This window comes from Xiphias gladius, chromosome 5 (genome assembly GCF_016859285.1).
Source record: "Xiphias gladius isolate SHS-SW01 ecotype Sanya breed wild chromosome 5, ASM1685928v1, whole genome shotgun sequence".
NCBI lineage: Eukaryota > Metazoa > Chordata > Actinopteri > Istiophoriformes > Xiphiidae > Xiphias > Xiphias gladius.
This window is the reverse complement of record NC_053404.1, coordinates 6,172,724-6,188,604: the sequence shown is the minus strand read 5'-3', so window position 1 is coordinate 6,188,604 and position 15,881 is coordinate 6,172,724.

Here is a 15,881-nt window from a genome sequence, read left to right as displayed (position 1 = left end):
GCAGCCTGCTTGACTGGGCTGATCGCCATGACACAGCGCTATCTGTCCCTCTCCCTCTTGCTCTCTTGTTATGTCGTTCCTTCCCTCTCTCTTTCTCTATCTCTCTCTGATTTAACATTGAGCCTCTCGCCCAATTTGTATAGCGGACCACTGGGGAAAAGTCCCAGTTCTCCTGATGGCCACTCTGCCATTGCCAGCTCATCTCTAACTGTCTCTGTCTATAAATATTAGCATTCATTTGGAGTCAGGTTTGTGTCCACATGATGAATGTAAGTCCAATAGTCATTCTTTTTTTAGCTCTGGTTTGGTCTCCACCAACTCCTTAGAAAAATATCTGGCTCCTCAGCTACTAAATGCTCCACCATTATCACCAGCAAGCCTCTTAACAGCATCTGTCTGCAGTTTGGTGCTGAGCAGGTAGTGTACAGTTGGTGTATCAGAGTTTTTTCTTGGAAAAAGCTGTTGCCAGAAACAAGGTCGATGAGAGCAGTAAGAACGGACAAAAACAGTAAAGCTGAGAGCCATCAGGATATCAAGGAAATGCTACACTATAACATATATTTATTTTTATTGTCCTTATAACATTGTGTTCAATTATTAGAATGTCTCCTGGACATTTAGAACTTCCTGAAAATGTCTGATTAACATTATGAAAAGCATTCCCGGAATGTCAAGGGAACCATACACAATAACACCCAGAGACTGTTAATTTGGTCCATTCAGATGACTTTTTTTTTTTTTTTTTCAGTTGGGCAGTCAGGGGCTCCTTCTACATGCAGGAGGAAAGGAAAAGAGAGAAAAACAGGGCAGTTTTTGCATAATGATTAATCTTGACAGACATACGTCATGCTCATGGGCTCCTGACAACGTCACACCCTGGGTGAAATTAACGCCTAACTGCTTATCTTAAAGGACCTGGGATTTAATTAAAAATGACATTTCCCCAAAGACTTGCGCTTCTGAAGCTGCCATGTTGAAATTAGCTGATGAGGGGCCCTCTGAGCCAAAGGGAAATAAGCAAACTGTCAAACGCTCAGCAAATCACTGCCGTTTATCAGTCCTGCTTGCTGCTCAGGAAATAACAGTGGACTGACATCCTGCATGGTGCCCACTGCACCACCGATACAACTCACATCGTTATTAACAAGAAGGAGGGGGACAAAAAACAAGCCTGTCGAATGTGATATGGAGACAAACAATGTGGTTGGGCTAAAATGGGAATAGGTTGCTGAAATGAGCTCTTAAGTCAGCACAGACATATTTTGCTTTTGACAAAGGTATACTTTATGACTTGAAATTTCTGAATTTTGTAATGGGGGCCACTCAAACAGTGAGTCCTCAACAGAATTAAACAATATAGAAAAGGAAAACAAAATGCTACTAGACTGACCTGACATTGGACACTGCATGCAATCCTAAGAATTGCACTAAAAGTGAAACTACTACCTCAGAGTAGGACTGAGAGTTATTGATGAAACTTCAACACTGACTTTCAGTAAAGAGAAAGACAACTGTGAAAGAACAAGACATTGCTGATTTACACTTTCAGCTGCAAAGTAGAAATGTTGATATTTTGTAGTTTTGCTAACAACTTTTGTATGGAATATTAGACAGTGATTAAGTTTAAATTACATAAAATAATGACATATAAAAGTAAGCTTTATGTAAATAGACAAATAATATGAGGGACTAAGCTGTCTTAGTAATATATGCAAAAAAGTGACAGCAAATAAGTAAATAGCTTATATCCCATTATGATATGTACCAATGAGCAATTTGCAATAGGCTATATGGAAAAATTTGGCATACACAGTGGAGGACTTTGATGCCAGGGATCTGGGTTTGCATCCTGAGTCCCACATGTGGTTTATGCAACAAAAGCACTTTAGTTAAGATTATGGAAAGATTGTTGGTTAAATGAAAACGCGTGCCTTGTGCTTCAAGTCACTTCAAGTGAAGACTTTTTCAGTATTAAATGAAGGCCACCATTTTTCCCAAACCTTAACCTGCAAGTACTTCAATATAAGTATAAAAAAACAATCATGCTGTGGTTGCCTCAAGCAGATTTTGTACGAAATAAATGAAATACACATGATTGAACATTTTGCAGATACGTCCTGTACAAACCTTTTGAGATTTGGCCAATACGAATGCATCCTCATGTTGGGTAAAAAACACAATTCAACATTTTGTGATTTCTCAAAAGATATTTGCTGTTGCAGGTTGCAAATGATTGAAGTTTGATTTACCACTGCAGAAATTGTCAGTTGTGTCAGGATCATCAGTGTTGCAAGGCTACAATTTCCAAACATCATTTGGAGAGAGCATGTGCTCTCTTTTTCATTCCAGGCCCATCAAAAATTGTATATTCGCCAAAACGATACCTTTTAATAAGGTCATTGTTATCAAAGAATATCTCGTCTCCCACTTAGTTTTCAGTGTGGGTTGATATGTTCACTGTTGCTTCCACAGGACAGGGAACACACACAAATACACACTCACACACACACACAATAAGTAGCCTACAGTGGAGGTTCCCGCATAAGCCATCATTACTGATGCATAGTCGGTACTCAGGCTGGTAATTGAGCCCTGCACATTTGAAACTGAAACATTTAAACAGAGAACGGTAATGTCATCAAATGTCATTTGTGTCATGGCAACCAGTAGGAAGATAAAATGTCATCTTGTATGAGAATGGATATTTCTGCAGGGTCAGAGAACCCATTTATTAAAATCATGGCACTGGCGAACCTTTTTGCTAAAGAGACAGTATTCCCTGTCATGTTTCACAGTGACCCTCCAGCTTGACATTTTGATTTGTCTCATTCTGTCCTTTCCAGTTTTCTCTCAGAGGAACATCACACATGCCTGTACGTGTGTGGGCACGTATGTGTGTTTAAGTGAGCCAGACTAAAAGCTGCCGATCTTAAAAGGCAAGACAAAGTGAATGTCAACAATGTCAGGATGCCAACATGGCCACTGGTGACAGGGGGGATTGGCAGATGTGCCAGGCATCTTCGGAAGAACATGTCCCCACTGCTATTGAAGACTTCACTCTCATGATGTTTGACCTCTTTTCTCACTGCTTCCCATTCGAGATTTTGAAGCTGAGACCTCTTGGAAATGGCACAAGGGAGACGGAGAAAATATTGGCTCCAAAATGCTCTCTTTTCCACATCCACATGCATTTGAAAGATCTATCTTTTACTGACAACAACTGTAGGAAGAATGTCAATTTGATATTTGATATTATACAAATGTATTCAGTAGAATATCACAAACATTCATGGATTGCGATGTGTTGCAGAATGTGAATTTTATGTGCTTTGACACTGTGCTGAATAACTATTGATGTGGGACTGACCTGTTTGCTTGAATGCCTTTCACAAAAAACTGCACTCATAGCCATAGAATGAGAGGAGAGAATGGCTGCAGACTTTCCCACTTTATTTGATCAAACCAGTAAGTTACTGTCAAAGCAAACTCATCCATTTTGACAGAGAAAGAGGCTTTTAGACCAGTTCTGGCTGATATGGGGTTTGTGTAGAGCTGACACCAATACCTATTTTTTAGGGGCTGAAGCTGCTGATGCTGGATAATTTGTGCTGATATCGACTGTTTCAAAATTATATCATTTTTGCTATTTAAAGCAAAACTTTTAAAAGAAGTAACACAATCTTCCTCCTAGAACTGACATACTAAGGAATAAATCACACCCCTACTTAATATACTACACTCATTCAATGGTTTTATCAAAAAACTTACAAAAAAAAAATCTGGTATCTGGCACTTCACCTAATATTGACAATCCTGGACAATAGTCTCACAACGCTGGTTACCCACTTCTATCTACCTGCCCAGGAAATGCAGATGGAAAATAACTAGTGTCTAAATCTGGTAATAAAACTAATAATAATTTAAACCTGCTCTGTTAAATCTGTATTTTCAAAATTTAAACCTGCATTAGTTATTTTTTGATTGCGTATTGAGAGCAGTTCAACAATTGCTAAACACATCATTGACATACTATCACCATGTTAAATTAATATGTCTAACATGATAGCTAACAATTGCATATTTATACATCCAGCATACACAGCAATATTAGCATATCCATTTTGAGTCATGTTTAGTAGAAAATTAATTTCTACCTTTATTTTTTAAATGTAGAAATAACTTTATAGAGGTGTGCAAAATCACATCAGAACATATATATATATATATATATATATATATATATATATTGAATTAGTGTTATTATTTATATGTATTTAATATATATTTTTTATTTTATGTATTTTATATATATTACTCCATATACATTTTATCTAACAATGGAGGCTGCTCATATTGTTGATCCCATGGAGAATTAAAACCCAATTTTGTAGTTCCCCTCAGCTCTATGGAATATTTTAGCACCTTTTAGGTTTTTTTTTTGGTTTTACAACACACAACTATGCTGTTTTGGTTCACTCTCACAGCTCTCATCTGCATTGTTCACCAAACAGCAGACAGTCACTATTATAAACTAGCTGGTGAACATAGTGGAGCATTTAGTTGTTGAAGAGCCAGATATTTTTTCTAAAAGAATGAATATTGGACTTACATTCATCATGTGGATACAAACCCTCAAACTCCAAATGAATACTATGCTTTGTGTGACAAAATAATCTCAACTCAAGGTTCACTTACTAGTTTTTCTGGAATTTAAATTTGCGTCTAACTGTCCTCATCAGGGAATGAAACTGGCTCAGGTGACCTTAAGATCCCTTGACCAAAAATGTGGAGCATCACTTTTTCATTTATCAAGACCATGAGATGCAGTTGAAAGTTTTGTAAAAATAATGGACTGCCATGCTTAAATGCTATTGTTACTCTGTGTTGACTGGATGCGTAAATAGGTAGCTGCTTGCAATAACAGTCAGTTTTCCATAACAACTTTCTAAGGTGATAGAGTTTCAATAATAATAAGATAATAATAATAATAAGATAAGAATAATAAGATAAGAAGTTTCAATAATAATAATGATAATAGCTTCAATAATGGCTGTGTCTAAATTATACAACTTTTCCAAATTCCCATTGTTCCAAAAAAAAGTACGGAAAAAGAGCCAGTGTTTTGATTTTGTTGCAGAAATTTTAAAGTGGGACACGTAAGGCATTCCATCGGATAATAACCACATAATGATAATTAGTACAATAAGACATAATAAAATAATGTGCAAAACTGTGAGAATCTGAACAGTTTATGGGGAAAGTGTTTAGTTAATGACACTATATTAAACTGAATCTGATTCTCTGTTGGTGATGTTCTCGCTGATGTGTGATGAAAGTTGATCTTTGCTTCTAATGCTTTTATAATCTGCTGGTAAGACATAACAGTGAACTTAAAATAAAATGTTACCCACAGTTTCTCATGCAATTTTGCCAAAGGAAAAAAAAACTTAATATATCATAACTGACTGCTGCTGTTGAAGCAGTATTGAAATTGGAACATAAAAGTGTTTACCAGAGTCCATGAGTATGCATCACATCAACATTTTTACCACTCCCTCTATATTACTGTTGTGCTGGCTTTCCAGCATTGACCCCTAGATAAAGTAACAGTATGGCTATTAGTGCCAGATACCACAAATGACAATGATGATGTTCTTTATTTTTCTTACTGGCAACTAATTATATCCTACTAACAAGTATTGTGTGTGTATCCAAAGCCTGATATACTGTATCTTATTCCTCTGTGCCACTGAGCTCCGTTGTTGTCTAAAAACTATTAAAAACATATCAGTTAGACTGGTGACACATTCCTTATTACCATGAACACACACATTGTAGTGTATTTTGATTCAGTCCCAGAGTCCTGTAGAGTTGAAAGTATTTCACAAGAACAAAAAGAAAAAAAAGGAGAAGAATATGAAAAATCTCATTTGTGTATTGGTGCAAAGGCTGCACACATCATCCTCTTTTCCAAAGTGTTTTACGGACATTTTTTAACTCAAATTCAGGTAGAAGTGTGGCTGTGATGACTAACATGATGTGACAGAGACTGTTCGAAAAAAATAGACTAAATTTAAATTCCACTTTCATTTCCATGCAAAGTTGTTTATTCTAAACATTAATACACATGTGCAGGTAAGCTGCTGCATGTTTGCACACATCCAGGGCAACCCCCCACCCCAGCCCCATCTGAGAATGAACTTACAAGCACAATTCCAACTAGCTCATCTCATTGAGAAAACTTAAGTCACTTGTTTTCAGAGTGTACAGTATTTAGTGATGAATGTGCATCAGTGTGTGAACATGTGCTTACAAGTCTGTGCTGAGGGCTGCTGAATTTCATATTCCTAACATCTCTTTTTTATTAGGTTGTTTACCAGCGGAGCTGAACACCGAGTAGTCGGGAATAAAAGTGAGGGTGGGTGAGTTGGGGGTGCAGAGTGTTCGAATTGAGAGCCATTTTTCAAAATTTGATCTAATTTCCCTAATTGTCAAGCCTCCTGTTTTCAAAAGTCCCTCCACTCCCTTTCCAGTCTGTGACAGGCAGAGAAGCCCAAGCATTGAGGCTTATCGAGTAATATGATCACCCACCAGCCCACCAACCACCCAACCGCTCCCCACACACACTGATGTGGGGCCCATTCGCACAATGTTGGTACAGCTGCAGCACCCAGGGTGTCTTATGATTATGAAGATGAGGGGAAACTAAGAGCTGTAATATGTCTGCTGTCTCCTGGGCCCCATCATCACTTCACTCTCTCTCTCTCTCTCTCTCTGAGCTGTAGGTTATTCTCAACTACAGTCCTGGTTGGAATTATTGGTACCCCTGAATTTTAAGTACAGAATTTAGAGTATCTTCAGAAATAAATGCATATTAACCAATTTTGTATAAGGATATTTAATGAAAAATGTCCAAAGTTATTGAACAACAACAACAACAACAAATGCTTTCATAAAGTGAAATAGATGTACAACAGAATTATTGGAAGCCTTCTGATGAATTTAAATTAGTTCCTGAAAGAATAAATAATAAATAACACTTGCCTGTGCTTAATTTTCAGTGTTCAGATGACCTGGATTAAACAATGAATGATGGATTTACTGCATATAAAATGGCTGACTGTTTTCAGTTTCCTTTTCACAATGGTGAAGACAAGAGAGCTTTCTGAGAGCATCAAAAATGCTATAATCCAAAAATATAAGAATTCCAAATGCTACACGGCAATCAACAAAGATCTTTTAATCCAACAGTTCATAATGTTATCAGGGACTCTCAAGGTCATTAAACTGTTAAGATGCTTCCAGAACATGAAACCAAGAAGAAAGTCAGTGCAAGAAGTCTGAAAAGGCTGATGTGGCTTGTGGAAATAACACCACGCAAGACATCTAAAGGCTGACCTGGAGCAATCTGGAGTGGTGGTTTCATTCTGTATTATACACCGCACACTAAATCAAGTAGGGCTCCATTGACGAAGGCCAAGGGGGACACCACTACTGAAAGAAAGGCACAAAAAGGCAAGACTAATGTTTGCAAAAACTTTCATAGGGAAGCCACAGTTTTTCTAGGATAATGTTTTATGGACAGATGAAACCAAAGTAGAGCTATTTGGGAATGCAGTGCATCAGTGTTTTTATAGGCAACGAAATGAAGCCCATAAGGAAAAAAAAAAAACCTTACCTACAGTAAAACATGGTGGAGGTTCTATCATGCTGTGGTGCTGCTTTGCTTCCTCTGGTACTGGAGGAATTGAATGTATTGAAGGAATGATGAAATCAGAAGATTACCAAGGGATGTTAAAGCAAAATGTGTTAGCCAGTGTCAGAAAACTAAGTTTGAGGCAAAGGTCTTGGGTCTTTCGATAGGACAACGACAAATGAACTTGAACGCACAGACAACTATTACGAACTTACCAGCAGAGAGGTGCAAGAAGGCTCTAGATGGCTCCAAGGACCATTTAGACATTGTCATTGTTCCCAAAGGTTCTGCAACCAAATATTAGTTAAGGGTACCAATAAGTGTCTCTGAGGTACATTTTGTGTTTGTATTATTTCACTATTATGCAAGGTTTTTTTTAAAATTTTATTTTCTTTTGTTCAGTAACTTTTGACATTTTATTAAAATATTTTGATTAAATAAAATTTGGCAATTTGCATTTATTTTTGAAGATATTCTAAGTTCTGTACTTAAAATTATAGTTATTGTGAAAGGAACATCAATAGAATATTGAGCAGAAAAGGTAACAATAAAGTTAGCTTGTAGCAGAATCTTGCAGTAGCCCTCTTTGAGACTAACAATAAAACTTTATTTCCAACTCACCTCCACCAGCTCATGCTGTAAAATGTATAAGCCATGCTGATTCTATCTTCTCAGCCATGACTTCATCCATAGTTTTCTTTCTCGTATTTTGTTTTTCAATGCAAATCACAGCACACACAAGTGCAACTCAGCTGACGACGACGGTCTGCCTCCATGTTTGTTTTTCTCTGAAGTCAGGTTTGATCACGCAAGTTTCTGTGAGATTACAAGTCCCTGGAATTGTCACTCGAAAACTGTTTAGAATAAACGCCAAGTGTGTGGTCCTGCGTCTTGACTGAATCGTCGGGTGTGTACGTTCTTACGATTAAAATATTAAAAATTGGTTAAATCTGTTGTTATGTCTGTGGTCTCCAATGCTTTTGAAATCGGTTAAGATTTGAAATTGCTCTAGTATGCACTAAGCCTTGGTTTTAGAGGTTTAAAGAGGTAAACCTCTCCACAAAAAAAACAATAAGAAAAAAATTAAGAAAAAAATACATGTAATTTTGTTTAGCATAAATGTTTCTTTCTTTTTTTGCAAACCCCTCAGACTTGTCACTCAGAGGGTCCAAATCCCAACAAACCACAAGTCTAAACGAGTGGAAATTGGAAGGGCAGTGCCCCCATCTCATTGTATTATACATGTAACTTGGTACAATATTAGTACTGCCACCCTCTCTCCTAAAATCATAATAATATGCAACTGATTTGCAAAAGCATATACATTTTGTAATGCTACCGAGATGATGTTTTTACCAACATTTATCACTTTTCACTTTCAGCCCAAATGTTCATATTGAATGTACCTTAGGATACGTTTATTATACCATCTTGACAATGCTAAAAACGTATTTCATTTTTTTTACCAAGTAAAATCCTGATTCTTAAAGTAAATCTCTAAAATAAGTTAAATCTTGCCATACTACACACAAACAGACAGACACACAGAGCTATGTGACAGGTGAGCTCCAGGTGTGTTGATTATTGAGCCTAGGGATCCTGCTGAGGCTCCCTTGGTCTCTTGTGATAGCAGAGCCACCAGGGCAGAGGTGGTTCACAACAGTCATTGTAAACCAGTAGAGCCTGGTGACATTGTGCAGACAGGAATGTGCCTGACCACAATGCAGGATATAATGCAACTGATCCTGGCATTCTAGGGTTTGACACATTTTGACAAAAAACAATGATTTTATGAAAGACAATTACAACAACAGCAAATGACAGAGTCTGATTACTCACTCTGTACTGTAGCTCTGTCTTATAGAAGTCTCAGTCAATGTGAAACACAGGAAAATTTTTAATGTGGAGACCAGCTTCGACCAACGTCTTTTGTCTTTCGGTTTGGTGTTGCATGTTTTAGATTGTGGTTTATAATGGAGTTTGTTCTGGAGTTTTGTTTTCACTGCATCTCGCCTTTTAAAGGATAATTCCAGTTTTTTATAACTTGGGTTTTATTTTCCTAGTTTTGGCCGTCATTTCTATTAGGTATGATTGTACTATAAAAAAGGTACTATACAAGCCAACAGCTCAGGCTAAATTACCAAGCAGTCAAAGACCTTCAGGGGCCCCAAAAGCCCTATTTTCACTGTGTAGTAATGTGTGTTTTTTGGGGAAACTGAATATTTGTTTGTTTCGGTGGAGATAATTATGGCCATACCTAATTTTGGGGTAGTGGAATAGCCCACAGCTCATTTTTTTTTCACAGGGGCCCTATAGTATCTTAATCTTGACCTGTCAGCAGTTTATCCAGATTATCTGAACCAATCCTTATTTGGAGATCAAATTGAAAGTGAACGCAATTTAAATGTTGGGATTAAATCCCTGATTAACAGGAAAACTGTGTGTGCCGAACTAGATCAAACTTGAACCACAAACTTTGAGAGTTAACCTTAGTTTTTTCTTCCAAATAAATTTGGCCAGCCACGTTGCAATAGCAGCATTTTTTCTGGTTTGTTCTTCTTGCTGTGTAATTGGAGCTGGAATCAAGTAAATATTTGTCACTTTAAAAAAAAAACAAAAAAAAAAACACATATTACAAAAGTGTAATGATAGGACAAAAATGAACTTCAAACTTTAGCCATTTCTGTCACATGGATTCCATTCCTGCATAATAAAATCTGATGAGTTGCTCCAATTCAATTCAATTCAATTAAATTTTATTTATATAGCGCCAAATAATAACAGGGGTTATCTCAGGACGTTTTTCATATAGAGCTGGTCTTGACCATACGCTTTATAGTTATATTTACAGAGACCCAACATTCCCCCATGACCAAGCACTTTGCGACAGCGGCAAGGAAAAACTCCCTTTTAACTAGTAGGTGGCCGTCTGCCTTGACTGGCTGGGATGAGAAAGAAAGAGAGACAGTGAGAGAGAGAGAGAGGGAGAGAGAGGGTGGGGGACAGGAGGGAGGAAAAAGAACATAGCACAGTAAAGTTACCACATAAAGATGTATAATAATAATGAGACTAATGATAAAATGAATAATTATAATAATAGGGTGAATAATAATACTAATAAAACTAAATATAATAATACTACTGATAATCAGCAGGATCATGGGGGCAGTTGGTGGTTTGCAGTCATAGATGCCGACTCTGCAGCACCAGGGGCAGAAACACCTGCAGAAATTGACAGGAGGAGAGACGAGAGAGATGAGAAAGCACCAAACTATGGGAGAGAGAAGAAGTCAAGTTATTAACAAGCATTGATGGGATATGAATGCGTACAGATGGAGAGGAAGAGGGGGAGAGAGGAGCTCGGGTTCATCATGGGAAGTCCCCCGGCAGTCTAGGCCTTTAGCACCATAACTAGGGGGTGGTTCAACCCAAGCCTGAGCCAGCCCTAACTATAAGCCTTATCAAAAAGAAAGGTTTTAAGCCTACTCGTAAACGTGGAGAGGGTGTCTGACTTTGAGACAGGATGTGCCTGATTTTTGGAATATTACGTAGGTGAAAAAAGGCAGTCCTTGAAGTTTGTTTTATGTGGGAATTAAGGGACATATCCTGATCATGAAAAAACTCAGAGATTCCTAACAGTAGTGTGGGAGGCCAGGGCAATGCCATTTAGAGTAACTATATCAGTAGATAATGTGTTTATGAGGTGTGAGGGGCCAAGTACAACAACTTCAGTTTTGTCCGAGTTTAACAGCAGAAAGTCGCTGGTCATTGAGGTCTTTACGTAATTACGGCATGATCGAAGTTTAGCTAAATGATTAGTTTCATTGAGGTTCATTGATAAATACAATTGGGTATCATCCGCATAACAATGGAAGTTTATGGAGTGTTTCCTAATAGTATTGCCTAAAGGAAGCATATATAAAGTGAATAGAACTGGTTCAAGTACATAACCTTGTGAAACTCCATGACTAACTTTTGAGTATATGCAGGATTTATCGTTAATGTGCACAAACTAAAATTGATCTGATAAATAGGACCTAAACCATCTTAGAGTGGTTCATTTAATGCCAATTAAATGTTCCAGTCTCTGTAATAGGATATGATGGTCAATGGTATCAAATGCAGCACTAAGATCTAACAAGACAAATACAGAAACAAGTCCTTTGTCTGATGCAATTAGAAGGTCATTTGTAACTTGATTATAATATTGATTATATCTAGTGAAAAGGTGCTAACTAAGGGTAAAACTTCCTTAAGCAGCCTAGTTGGGATGGGATCTAGGAGACAGGTTGATAGTTTAGAGGAAGACTGTTGAAGTTAGTTGGCGAAGGTTGATGGGAGAAAAACTGTCTAAGTATATATCAGGTTTTACAGGTGTTTTTAAGGTTCCTGTGTTTGAAGATAAATCAGTTCCAGTTGAGGGCAGGAGGTGGTTAATTTTGTTTCTAATAGTTTGAATTTTATCATTAAAGAAGCTCCTGAAATCGTCCCTACTGAGAGCTATAGGAATACACTGACCAATGGAGCTACGACTCTCTGTCAGCCTGACTATAGTGCTGAAAAGAAACCTAGGGTTGTTTTTATTTTCCTCTACTAAAGATGAGTTATATGCTGCTCTGGCATTACAGAGGGTCTTCCTATATGCTTTAAGACTATCATGCCAGGCTAAGTGGGATTCTTCCAGTTTGGTAGAACACCATATCCTATCAAGTTTTCATATAGTTTGCTTTAATATTCTTCTTGTTTTTTAGAGGGGCAGTAGAGTTGAGTGTCATTCTCATTGAGCCTGCAGCACTATCAACAAGATGATCAGTTTTGGAGGGACTAAAGTTTGTAAACGAGTCCTCCGTTATATTATGATTTGGCAGTAAATTATGTTCTGATGAAATTGCTTCCTTAAATTTAGCTACAGCACTATCAGATAGACATCTAGAAAAGACATTTTTTGCCTAATGGTGTGTAGTCCAGCAATAGGAATTCAAAAGTTACCAAATAATGGTTCGATAAAAGAGGATTCTGTGGAAATTGTTCAATTTTGATGCCATAGGTCAGCTTCAACTGCTGTAATCCCTGTCACACTACTGGTGCAGATTCAGACTGATACAACCCTGCGTTAAAACAGCACATGGGGCTGCAGTGGCGGGGGCAAGTTGCTTAAGGTACACTGATATGCGATCCAAGAAGCCCAATTAGAATAAAAGATTAATGTGTTTAAAGACTTCTCTGATGCCAAAACATTGGACAGTTTGTAATATACACAGCTCTGGAAGTTTTCTTTATCTTTTGTTGCAAGTTAAACATATGGAATTTGCATTACAAAGCAATCCACCATGAATGTCTGCTTGCATGTATTTGATTAGCCAATTCAGCGCCTTGCCGGATTGACTTCCCTTTGCATTGCAGCAAAGGCTGAACCAACTTTTTTGCCAGGCGACCCTACATTGTTTTGCTGGAGCCTCCTGCATTGGCACCCCAATGGCGTCAAGGGACTAGCTCCATTCGAACGAATGAGAGGGCTGCATTTTTTCACACAGGGCACAAGTCAATCTGACTGCGGCTGCATCATTGCAGTTTCCCTGTGCCATGTTTTTAAAGCTATAGAAGTAGTAATTGTGTTACCACCATCTGATAAATTTTCCTCAGTGTTATGACCTCTGACCATTAGTAACCTGAACAGCTACTAACCATGCTTTTCTGCAAACATTCCTGGTTGAAATTATCGGCACCCCTGAATATCAAGTAGAGAATTTAGAATATCTTCAAAAATAAATTCAACTTAATATATTTTGTATGTTCAAAATATTTTTATAAAATGTCCAAAGTTACTGAACAAAAGAAAATAAAAACAAAAACAAAACTTGCATAATAGTGAAAAAAATACAAATAAAATGTACCCCAGACACAATTGTTGGTACCCTTCAGTAATATTTGGTTGCAGAACCTTTGGCAACAATAACAGCCTCTAAACGTTTCTTGGAGCCACCTAGAGGCTTCTTGCACCTTTCTGCCACTCTTCCATTGCTATACGTTCAAGCCCTTTGAAGTTTGCAGGAGTAATTTTTACAATGGAAGAATTCAGCTCTCTCCAGAGGTTTTCAATGGGATTTAGGTCAGGACTCATTGCTGGCTATTTTAAAACAGTCCGTCTTTTCCTTTTTCATCATTCTTTTGTGCTGCTGGATGTGTGCTTTGGGTCGTTGCCCTGCTAAAAGACCCAAGACCTTTGCCTCAAACCTAGTTTTCTGACACTGGACACATTTTGCTCTAAAATGAATGATAATCTTCTGATTTCATCATTTGTTTGATACATTCAAGTCCTCCAGTACCAGACGCAGCAATGCAGCCCACAGCATGATAGAACCTCCACCATGTTTTACTGTAGGTAGGGTGTTCTATTCCTTATGGGCTTCATTGAGTTGCCTATAAACACACTGATGCACTGCATTCCCAAAGAGCTCTACTTTGTTGTCATCCCTCTGTAGAACATTATCCTAGAAAAACTGTGGCTTCTCTATGAAAGTTTTTGCAAACATTAGTCTTGCCTTTTTGTGCCTTTCTTTCAGTAGTGGTGTCCCCCTTGGCCTTCGTCAATGGAGCCCTACATGGTTTAGCGTACGGCGTATAATATGGATAGCTCTCTTGTGTTCACCATTGTGAAAAAGAAACTTGAAACAATCAGCCCCTGGTTATCTAGTAAAACCATCAGTCATTGTTTAATTCAGGTCATGTGAATATTGAAAATTAAGTAAAGGTGAGAGGAACTAATTTAAATTCATCAGAAGGGTGCCAATGATTGTCTCGAGTTTATGTCTGTATTTCTTATTACACTGTATGAAAGCAATTGTTGTTGTTCAATAACTTTGGATATTTTATTAAATATTCTTATACAAAAATTGTTAATCTGCATTTATTTCTGAAGATATTCTAAATTCTGTACTTAAAATTCAGGGGTGCCAGTAATTCCTGCAAATACTATTGAAAGCAAAATGCTACGGTGTGAATGTGGTGTATGAGCAAGAGGCGGAGCAGCAGAGCCTGCGGAGGAGCCATTAGGCAGTGACAGAAGCTAGATGGGGCCACTTACCTTCATATGCTTCACTCACCAAGTCCTGCACTAAAATAGCCAATCCTCTATGTTTATTCCACACCACCAAGATTGTCTCTTTTACGTGGAAAAGATCAGTATTCATGTCTGAGAGCAAGTGTATTACAGCATAAACCCCTCAGTACAACTTAATGTGCAACCCATATTTTAGCAAATAACCCATCTGAATAAATTATCATTGATGGTGATTACATTTGCTGCAATGGCACATTCATGTGTCCAAAAGTAATGTAATTCAGATCAAGGCACGCCTACCAAAAACAAAATCAGACCAAATGGCATTTTAAAAAGCTGATTAGCCTTTGGATCAATGTGACCATTGACTAGTGCTCTACATTTTGGCTAAAGAAATCCCCGTTTTAAAATTTCTGCACACCAATATGAGCTAGAGGTGAATCATATTTAATAGATTATTTTTGCCCTCTAGATCTATTAAGTGCTTGTGTTTTGATGGGCTTCCAGTTGGGATTATAGCCAGTTGGTTTACTATTATCTTTGTTTTATTGTACAAGGGTTGGAACAAAGGTTCCCAACTTTTTTTGACTTATATATCCGAGTAGTTTCTACTTGTTTGCCCTCTAGTTACTACAAATTTTACTCTCAGATTTTTTAATTTAAATGTTTTTTAAAGATCGGAAGAAGTAGAACTCAGTATTTCAGTTTCGGCTTTTCATAAGTCTTTCTTACCCTATCTTTCAATTATCATTTGAATTCAGACGAAGATATTAGATATCTAGAAATGTATGCATGTCGGGGTGGAAAGCCTCTAATCCATTTAGAAGATCCATTTGCTGTGGTGGAGCTTTTGATCATATCACACGATCTTCTTCAGTAATTTAAACCTGCAATAAAACAGTACTATGAAAGCTGTGAGAGTGAACAAAATCAGTAAAGTTGCGGTTCCGACAGCTAAACAATAAGATGAAACCCACTAAAAAATCTCAGAAAAGACAAGGGAATCTGCAGATTCAGCTGATAATTCTCCTTAGGTTCTTCACTACATGCAACCCCTCTTACATTGTCACAGTGTTTTCACATTGTCATTTGATACATTACTACTGTAAACATATCAATTACAGC